The sequence below is a fragment of the Cynoglossus semilaevis genome, chromosome 16 (assembly GCF_000523025.1).
Source record: "Cynoglossus semilaevis isolate Cse_v1.0 chromosome 16, Cse_v1.0, whole genome shotgun sequence".
Taxonomy (NCBI): Eukaryota; Metazoa; Chordata; class Actinopteri; order Pleuronectiformes; family Cynoglossidae; genus Cynoglossus; species Cynoglossus semilaevis.
In genome coordinates, this window is record NC_024322.1 from 12,219,402 (window position 1) to 12,230,091 (window position 10,690).

General features: G+C 38.5%; 1 protein-coding gene across 1 annotated transcript in view; it reads right to left on the minus strand.

Moving 5' to 3' along the window:
• Positions 1-7,574, minus strand: part of tanc1b (tetratricopeptide repeat, ankyrin repeat and coiled-coil containing 1b) — a 94,721-nt gene extending 87,147 nt beyond the window's left edge. The window contains exon 1 of the mRNA XM_008328735.3: positions 7,386-7,574. The gene's annotated coding sequence lies outside the window, so the exon portion shown is untranslated. The remainder of the gene's footprint in view (positions 1-7,385) is intronic.
• Between the last annotated feature and the right edge of the window lie 3,116 nt (positions 7,575-10,690).

Here is a 10,690-nt window from a genome sequence, read left to right on the forward strand (position 1 = left end):
TGAATCTCTCTAAGTGTTACTTGTCAAAGGAAGCTATTGGTCAGTGTTGACGGATTAAATGGGTGATTATACAGTGCAATAGCCCAGCCCTATGTCTGACCTTTATATGTTGGAAGTCTGTTACCGTTACATAGTTTAAGGTAGCAGAGAAAACAACTATAGCCTAAGGTACAATGTGGTGAAATTGGAACCCAGAGTGGTTCAAAGGTGCTTCAGGATATCAACACGTATGATTTCCAGGTCACTACTGAACTGATGGAGTTCAAATCCATTCAACATGTGAAAAAAAAATATATATATATAAGGAAATCCTCCCCTTCACAATACCTATGTGACATGTGTTTAATGGAGCTATCATTCAGTGCCACAGTCATCTGAGAGGAGAGTTATATATAGACCTGAACCTAGATTGTTTAGAACCAGAGCCTCTGGCTGTTGGGTATTCACGTGGATTGGCAGTTAGTCTATTAGAACTTCCTTTGTCCTGCATATGACGGCTAACAATAGAGAGATATCCTCAAAGTAACAGGGCCACCGAAATGGCAGTTGCACCGTATGCCTTTCCTTCCAGCAACTCTGATTCCAAACAACTGATATTTATCAAATTTCCAAACTGTTGTCGTGGAAAAACAGACTCATCAAGGTTGATTTCCCCGCTCATGTAGGAGCTTTGGTCTTGAATGAGATCAGATATTTTTAAATATTCTCGTGAGCTCCATAATTATCAGCTCTTTTGTTGCCCATTCACTAAGAGCAGGAAATGGGTCCTGCCTGGGCGGTCAGTTCAAGTGCTCCATAAACAATGGGAAGTTAACTGACAAACCCTTGACAGAGGAAGTAGGGAGTTGGTACAGAGGACGGCATGGCATTGGTGTCGGCCATTGTAAGCAGAGGTTTTTGTTCACACTTAGATGAGGAAATAGCAGGGAAATAACAAAAGCACAGACATTTTTATGTAACAAGTCCTAAGGTTCGACTTAGGTACTTCCTGCAGTAATTCAGCCTTAGCCAGAACATCACAGCTTAATGTTTTCATGTTTTAATGATTTCATAATGAGCAGGGAGTAAATACTGACCTGGTTTTTATAACACTACCGCCAACTTACGACATTCATCTATAAAATCTGACCTCATTGGACACAGAAGCACAAGGTAAGCTGATCTTGTGCCATTATCCCAGAGAAAACTAATTTCTAATGACACATTGAATTGTTTAATAAGATTAAGAGAATGTGATGAGATAAAAATAGAAGAAAAAAAAAACAAATGAAAGGAAGCCTTCCCTCTGAGAATGCAACTTTATTGTTCCCTTTGTTTAGGAAATCCTTGAACGCCTATAGTCCTTTTGGATAGATTGACATGTCTCTGCAGGAAAAGCACAGGTGTTCCTGAGAACTTTAACAATGGTCTCTGTTCAATTCAAGTGTCCACGTTAGACATGTTTGTAGAACTATAGGACAGAAACTACTTCTGTAGACCAGATCAACTGGTGCCAAGGGTCATATAGAGAATGATATTGTTTCAGGGGAAAACTAATAGTCTGCATGGCACCTAGTTCCTTAATACTCTGGGTGGGGCTATGCTTATCAATGTCTGAGGTTAATATAGCCTATGTGTTTAACACCTCACACTATTTTTAAAACAAAACCGACTTCAACAGAGAAATTCACGTTTTAGTTAAATTACTTTAAATGCTGTCACTGCTACTGTAACATTAACGAGACACGTGTCACAAAGGTGAACTGGATTCATTCTTACCACTAGTAATTTTGTTATTTACACAATTGATGATTGTTTTGATGAGATTAGAAGTTGAAGGCCACAGACCTTAGCCCTAGTGAACAGCACTGACAGTGCTCTGTAGTTACTCCCTGATAATATTTGCTCTATCATGTGGGAACTTATACTCCTCATATACACAGGCAGATTCAGTTCTAGCTGGGGGCAAAGCCAGCTAGTCTGTTATTGAGTATGACAAGCTCCTTGGCTCAGAATGAAATTACAAAGGATAACAAGTCTGATCTACAAATTAGACTGCCATGGGAAAGGTACAGTCTTTTTTGAAGGACTTTCTAGACACCTGCCCTGACGGCAGCATAAGTTCAACTTGTATTTTTTTTTATCCCAGCTGTGTTGCCCCAGAAGTGTCAAGGCATGTTTTAGAGGGCTATCACTGCTTTGTATTTACAGCTACACCCCAGGCTATGGAAAGAGACACAACCTGAAATTAAACTGTTGGATGGATCAAAAAGACAGTGCACGTCATCCCAAAACAAACAGATAACCTTATAAAACTGTGCATATTACTGCATGACTAACCTTTCAATGAGACCACCTTGTTAGGGTGTGAACATGACTGGCCCTGACGCTAACATTGCATCACTTGGTCTGTCTTCCCTCTACTATGACACACTCCTCACACCACACTGGGATCCACCTTTTTCAAGAATTCCACTGTTGATGGATTTACAATAATCCACTCCTTAAATTTGCACTCATTACCTCCCATAATGACTGCTGATTAAACTTTTTTTACAACATAGGTACTGATTTGTCAAAGCCTTCAATGTAATGAAGAGCAGGCATAAAAAAATTAATTAGGCGGTGCTGTTACTGCTTAATTTGACATTAGCCTCCCAGGAAGTCGGCTGTTTGAGTTTGGGTAAAACATTAACAAGCAGTGCTTAAAGTCTACAGGTAGTAGTTTATGCAAACGCTCAGATGGAGTCTGTTCACAATGAGACTGTTTTAATGACTATTGAAGAACAGCAGGGATGATGTGCAATTCAAGGTTTCAGCTGCTCAGACAAAGATGCCACTACTGAAATACTGAGATCATTGTTTCAGAATTGATTCACTGTTGTAGTCTACCTGATACTGTGGCCTATTAATAAAAAGTTGACGAACAGAAGTGAGTTTCAAGTGATTTGAAAGAAGCTTTGTTGTAGTAGCACATATTGGTGAGAAATCATTCGCCTAGTAAGTGAATCCTTTCCTTGTGTTGTTTGAAGTAACAAGATTTGATTTATAGTACAATTACAATAATGTGGTACCAGCCTAATGTACTCACAAAATACAGTTTACAAATGTTGATTAGCTCCCTCTGCATGGGAGAATGGAAAACTAAATGATCTCCGTTTACAAACATGGAACACAATGACTCCTGCAGACTTTAAAGTCAAATACTTATTGGCTTTTCTGAGTGAATTGATTAGAGCATCAATGATTTGGAGAGAACACTTACTGAGCTCACCAGCATGTACAGACACGATATAAAATATATAATCATATGTGTGGGAACAGGGCGGGGCCACATTCAGAAAACAGATTCAACGTACATGTCTGAAACAAGCTTTAAAGGACAGTGTTATAGTACCTACAGTTTAGCTAACAGGTTCGACTAGGAACATAAAAAAGTGAAAAAAATTAGTTTTACTAAATCATTTTTATGGCTGGAATAAATCAGCCTGGGGATAAGAGTTATACACTTTATGTTTAGTTCACAGACTTTGACAGACACTACCACAAAGTTGTGAGATTGCAGTACTCTTCCCCTGTGAAATCACAAAGTGCTTGAGGGCTTTCCTCTTTGGCGATAAAATGACAAGTAAGAGAAGGTTTTCCCATTCAGGTCAACTAGACACCACCACTTATAGCGCACAGATATGAGAACCACATCAGGAATGATGATAATTTAACTGTATATGTATTCTCTTTTTTTTATTATTTTAAATGTAAATGAATAGCTTTGGAGCCCTGACAAGTGCCAACAATAAACACTGGTTTTCACACTATGGTATGTCTGAGGCGCTCTGCACCACTCCGCTTTCAGAAAGGCTTGACAAAAATGTAAATCAGTAACAGCTGTTACCAAGAACCACTTCCAAACACGCACGTGCTTTAAATGCACACGAGCACATGCACACACCTCTGGAACTTACTCACGCGTGTTCATTTGGACTTTCAACTTCCTTTCATTTGTAGAAAATACAGTACTTCTGAAATGATAAATTACTGATGTGTGACTCAGGAGATTGTCATGGACGATGACCAACACTATCCCTGAATTAAAACTGCAACTCAATATGCAAGGCTGTCATTTTGTAACATTTTAATAGATGACCTGAGGGAGAGCGGGGCGATTAAAGTGTAAGACAAGCAAGTTGATACATGAATTTTTATTAGCATTTAAGAAACTCAAGCAAATTCAATTACACAACCCAACTTTGCCAGTAGCACTGACCTGAGATCAGGTCTGTGAGAACTAATGAGAACAGACATTGATTTCATCATGCCACTAGAGCTGAGACTTTCTTACAGTACAATCTCTAGAACATACTTTTTATAAGGGATAGTAGCACAGTACTTTTAAATCTTTCTGTCAACTGTCAGTACAGTACTAAAGGACAGTGTGTCTCTCCTTGGGTTGTCCCTCATTTATCCAAAGTTCCAAAATCTATTTAAGAACTAGGCTCAAGTGTTATGAGTTTCCCTGCGGTTCAGAGGCTCATTGCCTTCTTGGGTAGTTTATTGAAGTAGGTCAACAATGTCATCAGTTTGGAGGTATTTTAACAACAGGGACAAAGACAGGAGATGGATTTACTGCAAGATTTGTTCTGTTATGATACACGCATAAAACAAGGATGAAAAAATACATAATCACATCCAAAAATAAGGATAAACAAAATTAAACTTCCTTCTGAGTTAACACTGCCAACAGAACAGAAAGTGAACAGAACTTTTACACTAACAGTGCATTTCAGTTAAAAACACTCCTTACCAGTAAGTGTCACTTTAACTGTGTAGTAATATTTACACATTTCAATAAACAAATAACAACACTGAATAAATAAGTTTCAACAAACATGAGAGGGAACGGTGCTAATGCCTCATCTATACACTGCCAAAATCCAACTGCTCCTGTCTTCATCACAAGCTGAACTAAGTATCAGAAAACAGTACAACATTAAGATTAATATATGACACATTTTTTTGTATGTATAGCAAGGTTAATAAATGATTCCTGAACTTGTATTTACACAAATATTGTAAAATTTATGCACTTTTTTTTAAAAAATGACCCTGTCAGCCACAGTTAGCATCCTGAACCTGAACCTTTCTTTTCTATTGGAGTCATGTTTTCCTACGGGGAGAGGCCCTTTGATGAACAATAATGATGATCATTATTAATGACATCTCAGTATGTGCTGTCTGTCAGGCCTCTGGCTCCAATAACTTTCTCTTCTCAGCCATGACAATGTGCCTCTGATGCCAGCATCTGTTACAGGCCAACTGGCTAGGGACATGGGAACTTGGCTCTTCAGAGACTGGGAGACTAACTCTTGTGACACTTTCAAAAAAGACAGCGCTCTCTAAGACAAATATCTGAAAACACATGGAGGCCTATAAATCCATCATTTGCCTGTTAGTATCAGACATTGCTGGGAAGTATTTCCATGTTAATAAACTGTCACAAGTTGATTTTTATTTTTTCACCTGTTAAGTATGAGTGACATGTAGGAACCATAGAAAAGACAGAGGCACAGGCCAAGGCCAAAGCTATATTTAAAACTGTTCCTCAAGAGAGGAAAACCAGAGATTTTTAAAGCACCTGCCAGGGATACTGGAAGGTTCCTCCAAATAGTGCTGGCAACAGAAGAGAGCCAATCTACAAGAGGCGTTCTACGTACAGCTTGTGGGAGGACAAGATTACAGTTCTTTAGCCCTAGCCCTACCACTATATCTGGGCTGGGTTTTGCTTTCAAAACCACCGCATCCAATCACCAAATACAGACTAACATTAGCATCAAACAAGACCACAAGTCCAAGAAAAGTAATGAAGTGCATGTGCATCCCAGTGGGCAGGATGTCACTCCAGAATAGCCATGACATAACTTGAACATATTTAACAGGATTAGGATTAAAAGGTTGACTACTGTCGAGGCAGGTTTACTCACTCCATCCACAGACGTGAAAAGAGAAGTACAGGGTTAATTTCCGTAATAGAGAAGAAAAATACCTTTAAAAAGACATGAATAGTCCATGTGTAGTTGTCTATAATATTTGTATAATAGTGTATTAGTATAAAGTCTACATAATCTCTGACACAACACCGTTGGAGGTGTACAGGTCCACAAAACTTTCGGTGCTTTGGCAATTTTACACTGGTCAGTCCACCAGCAGCCTTTCATTTGTCAGTTCTGTAGGGAATAGTTTAGGAAAATATTTATGGGGTGGTGGGAGACAGGCAGGATTTTATGGAGCAGAACCCTATAAACAGATTGAATTCAACTTTGACAAAAAGTAAACAGAAGAATACAAACAAATTCACTGAAGTATATTATCTATGCCAGGCCTGATAGATTGCTTATAACATGTATCATAGTGTGGGTATAAATACTGCAGTACGTCAGGGCACTGGTTCCCATTTCTAATTCAAACATTCACAATTGTGAAAATAGAGATACTACAAAACAATATTGAATGGAAACCAGTTATTGTTTTAAAGTAACTGGATTTCAGTTCTTAGAAAAGGTAAAAAAAAAAAATCCAGGGTTCTGACCTGGTGCAAGAGACATGACTCAGAACTCGATTGAAGTGTAAAAAAATTGAATTTGCAGTCAGCAACTAGTCAGCAACTAGGGTGGCCTGGTATTTTTGCAGCCTATGCCACCCCTTAGGGCCGCCATTGCTGTACTCAGGTGCATGCCATATATCTAGTGAGGAGCGACTAGCATGTAAACACACTGTGCAAATACCGTACGTGTTGCTACTGGTAAATCATATATTTTTAAAATCATTACGGAGTTTCTGTTTGTTTTTGAAGCTGTGCAATGCATTGTGGGTCACCTATCAAATGCTATCTATGCCAACTGACTAATCAATCCAAGTTTCCGCCAAAACCAAAATACCAGTCAAAAAAGTTGAGTTTAAAACAGTGGAATATTCTCACTAAAATAGACTCAAACGTACTGGTAACGCAAGTTGGTTCCATTTCCTACTGAAACAAAGTTTGACTGTGTTTAAATACGCTTCAGCAAAACTCACAACAAACCAGTAGAATATAACAAAAATATTTACATGAAGTGCGACTTAGTGCTCATTCCTCCAGGTTGAGCAGCAGCAGCGACACACTGTCTCGATCACACTTAAAACGAGCTGAGAATAGAAGTTAACACGCCGACAATGGAGCTGCTCCTCCTGACGGCTGTTAGACGGACAAGTCCCGACATTCCTCCCCGGCAGCACTGCACTAAACTCCCACCAAACTGTCACACTTTCTCTTTACTTCTCCGTAGAGGAAAAGAGAGTTTGCACATTGCTCCGAGGAGTCCGGGACTTCTGTGAAACCACTTAGAACGTCAAAGAGTCGCTACAAGTCTTACCTGTCAAATGTCATGGATATAAAAGTCCAAATAAAAGTTTTGTCCCAGTCCTGTAGTCCAGAGTAAGAACTCCACACGGACTCCACACGGTCACCACTTGATCATGAGAGGTGGGGAGGCGTTCAGACTCCAGGACTCTGGGCGGCTGCAGCTCCTCCTCCTACTTCTTGCTCCTCTTTCCCCCTTTTCCTTCGAGCATGAGGTCATTTCTAAGAGATGCACAGATCAACAGAGAGAGAGAGGGGGGAAGGAAAAAAAAGACTCAATCCTCCTCTTTTTAATTTCTTTGTGCATGTCTCATAAACCTGTCAAAACACTCTAGCTGTCTATGAAATACAATGTTTCCAACACAATAAACAAAGGTCCACTCTCGAGGATTTCAGTGGAATGTTTATACGCTCTTTCTACTTGAAATGAAATATTTATAATAAATATGTATTCACAATTAAAAACGTAAATTCATATTTCAAATGGAAAAAATGACGTTTTTATTCCTATCAGGAGCCATTATTTGTTTCTACTGGAGACAAATAATAATGATTCACCAAAGACTTAATACTAGGTTTTAAAAGAGTGTCATCCATAGCCAATGTTATCCCTTCGACCACGACCGGAAGTGCTCCAGGAAATCACCCAGTTTTGTAAATTGGAAGACAATGCTGTTTTCCAACCCATTTATATGGTCAGTAAACATTTCATTTTGCTAACACAACAACACCGACAGCAGCTGTAAAATACATCAAAACATTTTTTTCTTTGTGTAAATATAAATTATGTATATGTTATATGTTATATAGTACTTTGAATCTCTATATTAGCTAAACAAATGTTGGGGTTAATCTCTGTTTGACTTTACTAGGGGACGATAGCGAAACAGTGATTCTGAATTATGGGTCCCACTGAAGGTCTGAATCCACCGAGCCTCCAACTCTTACATTACCCTGGTTAGATCAGGAAAGGCATCCAGCATAAAAAACCTTTACCTAATCAGTTTACAAACATCTGATAAAGTAGATAGTGATTTTTCCTCTTTTAATTCCATATTTTCTACTCATCCTTTGGCTTTTGTGTAATAACTCTAACTCTCGCTAAATTGACAAGTTGCCTTCGTTTTAACTGTCTCACTCATTTAGTATTTTTTAAAGATATCACTTAAAGTCTTTGGGCTTTAGGGTATCTATTTTGGTTATTTTATTTAAAAATAAAAACAAGATTGACACCCTGGAAGACGTTTTTATAGAACGTGTACTTCACATAGAGATATAATTCTTGTTATGTACTGATGCTCAGTACTTTCCAGATAAAGATTTTATATGCAAAACACAAAGCTGCTCATAAAACTTGATGTATTGCTAAATTAAAAAATCCCAAGGTTATAAAAGGAAACGCAGCACCACCTGGACTGGCTGTAGGAGTAAAAGGCTGCTTTACATTCACGACTTTCCTTTTGGAGCATTGTGTTTACTCTTTGAGATATTCTGTTGAAGTTTATTTGGTGGAGATGCAACTCTATATCTTTGTGAAAGAGTATTTTCTCACATTGTTTTTGTTTGTAAATCACATCAACACGTCCTCAGGCAGCACTTATCAACCGTGAATATAATCGTCAGAGCTGGTGTTCGTTATGTCTGAAAATCCTGCTTGTCTTTCTTGATCCATTTTTGTGTTTATTTGCTCACTGTGTGTCTGTGCTCCCATTAATGGACATTAGAGAAAATGTGTTGAACGATGAGTCGGGGCTTTTATGCTAATTTTGCATAATTGATGTGGGTTTGTGTTAGCCCCGTTAAAAGCTGCGACAAATGTCGGCGTTTGTTCGAATCCAATTATTCTCTAAACCGAAATTAGACGAAATATGTAATATTGGTAAACATGGACATTACTTCATCAACATAGTACCGACCAGCAGACTTTGTTTACGTCACTGTGAATCAGTGGCAAAATCCATGCCTGGAATGCAGTGGATCTGACTTACCTAGCAACCAATTTACGCTACAGCTTGAACTGTGGCGACCTCATCAGGTAATCGTGGTTATTGTAAGTTGTTTGGCGTCACTGAAGTTGAACAGCAGGTAAATAACCTTTTGTACAGCAGTGATCCTAGACTTTTTTTTTGTTTTTTGGCTGGCTGGCTGGGCAGTCAAATATATTAAACAAAGGCAAAAATAATGTTGAAGTCTTTCATTGGTATTTTATTTTAAATCTTTTCCAGATGGCATGCTCAAAAGAACTATTAGAATCCAAAGTATCACTGAAAGGTATATATGTATATGTAAATTCAGATTTGTACACACCACTGGGTGAGCCAGTCAGGCAGCATTACATACAGTAGTGTGAAGTGTGGTGTAAACAAAGTCAGGGACCACCAACCAACCAACCCACTGCACACAGAGCCAAAGGTCTGCAACCTTCGCACACAGAGGGTATTACAGGCATGTCAGCAGCATCAGCAGCACAGGGAATTCTGAGCTGTGTTTTCAAAGCAAAACCCCTAGTGTATATTTGTTGCAAATGGATGAGGATGTTCCATGTAACACAAGGACACTGGATGAACTGGGACAATCACACTCAACATTAGATTAGATGAGATTAGATTACGGTAGACTTAACAGATCCCACACTAGGGAATTTGATACGCCGCAGCAACAAAAGGACAGAATGACACAGAGGAAAATTAAAAACTCTAAGTTTTCAGTGACAGGCGAAAGAAACAGGTGAAGGTTGTGTTTTAACATGTGCCTTACCACCCAGCCAGGTTTATTCTCCAACACAAACATGACATGACCAGAAACAGTTTAAAACCTGAATGTAAGCAGGCCACAGAATGTAAAGTGGAAACCAAAGAAATGTTTATTATTCAGCTCACCAGTCCTGTCCTGTGTCTGGCTGTTTTTCAGGGAGTCTGTGTGAAAGTCAGAGGGCCAAGACAAACATTACTTTAAAGTTTATCAACCTCAACATGTTAATGTTTCTCTTTAATGTCCCAAATAAGTTATTCAAAAAGGAAATATGAAGTTAAACCAAAATGTGTAAAAACGAATAAATGAAGGAAATGTGGTGAGTAATAAACATTTTTATTTATTTATTGTTGTACATACATCTTAAAGTGGCTTACAAAAAAGTACGTCAAAATGTACCATTTATAATTGGATATTTGCTGCCACCTAGAGTCCGCCACTGTGTACTGCAAAACACGCATTAGAAAAGGGTATTTTGAGTTACGTTTGAAAAAAAAAAAAAGTGAATCTCAGTACAACATCTTGTAAGTGCTCAGAAATTAAACAAAAAAGCTGACATGACCCCCC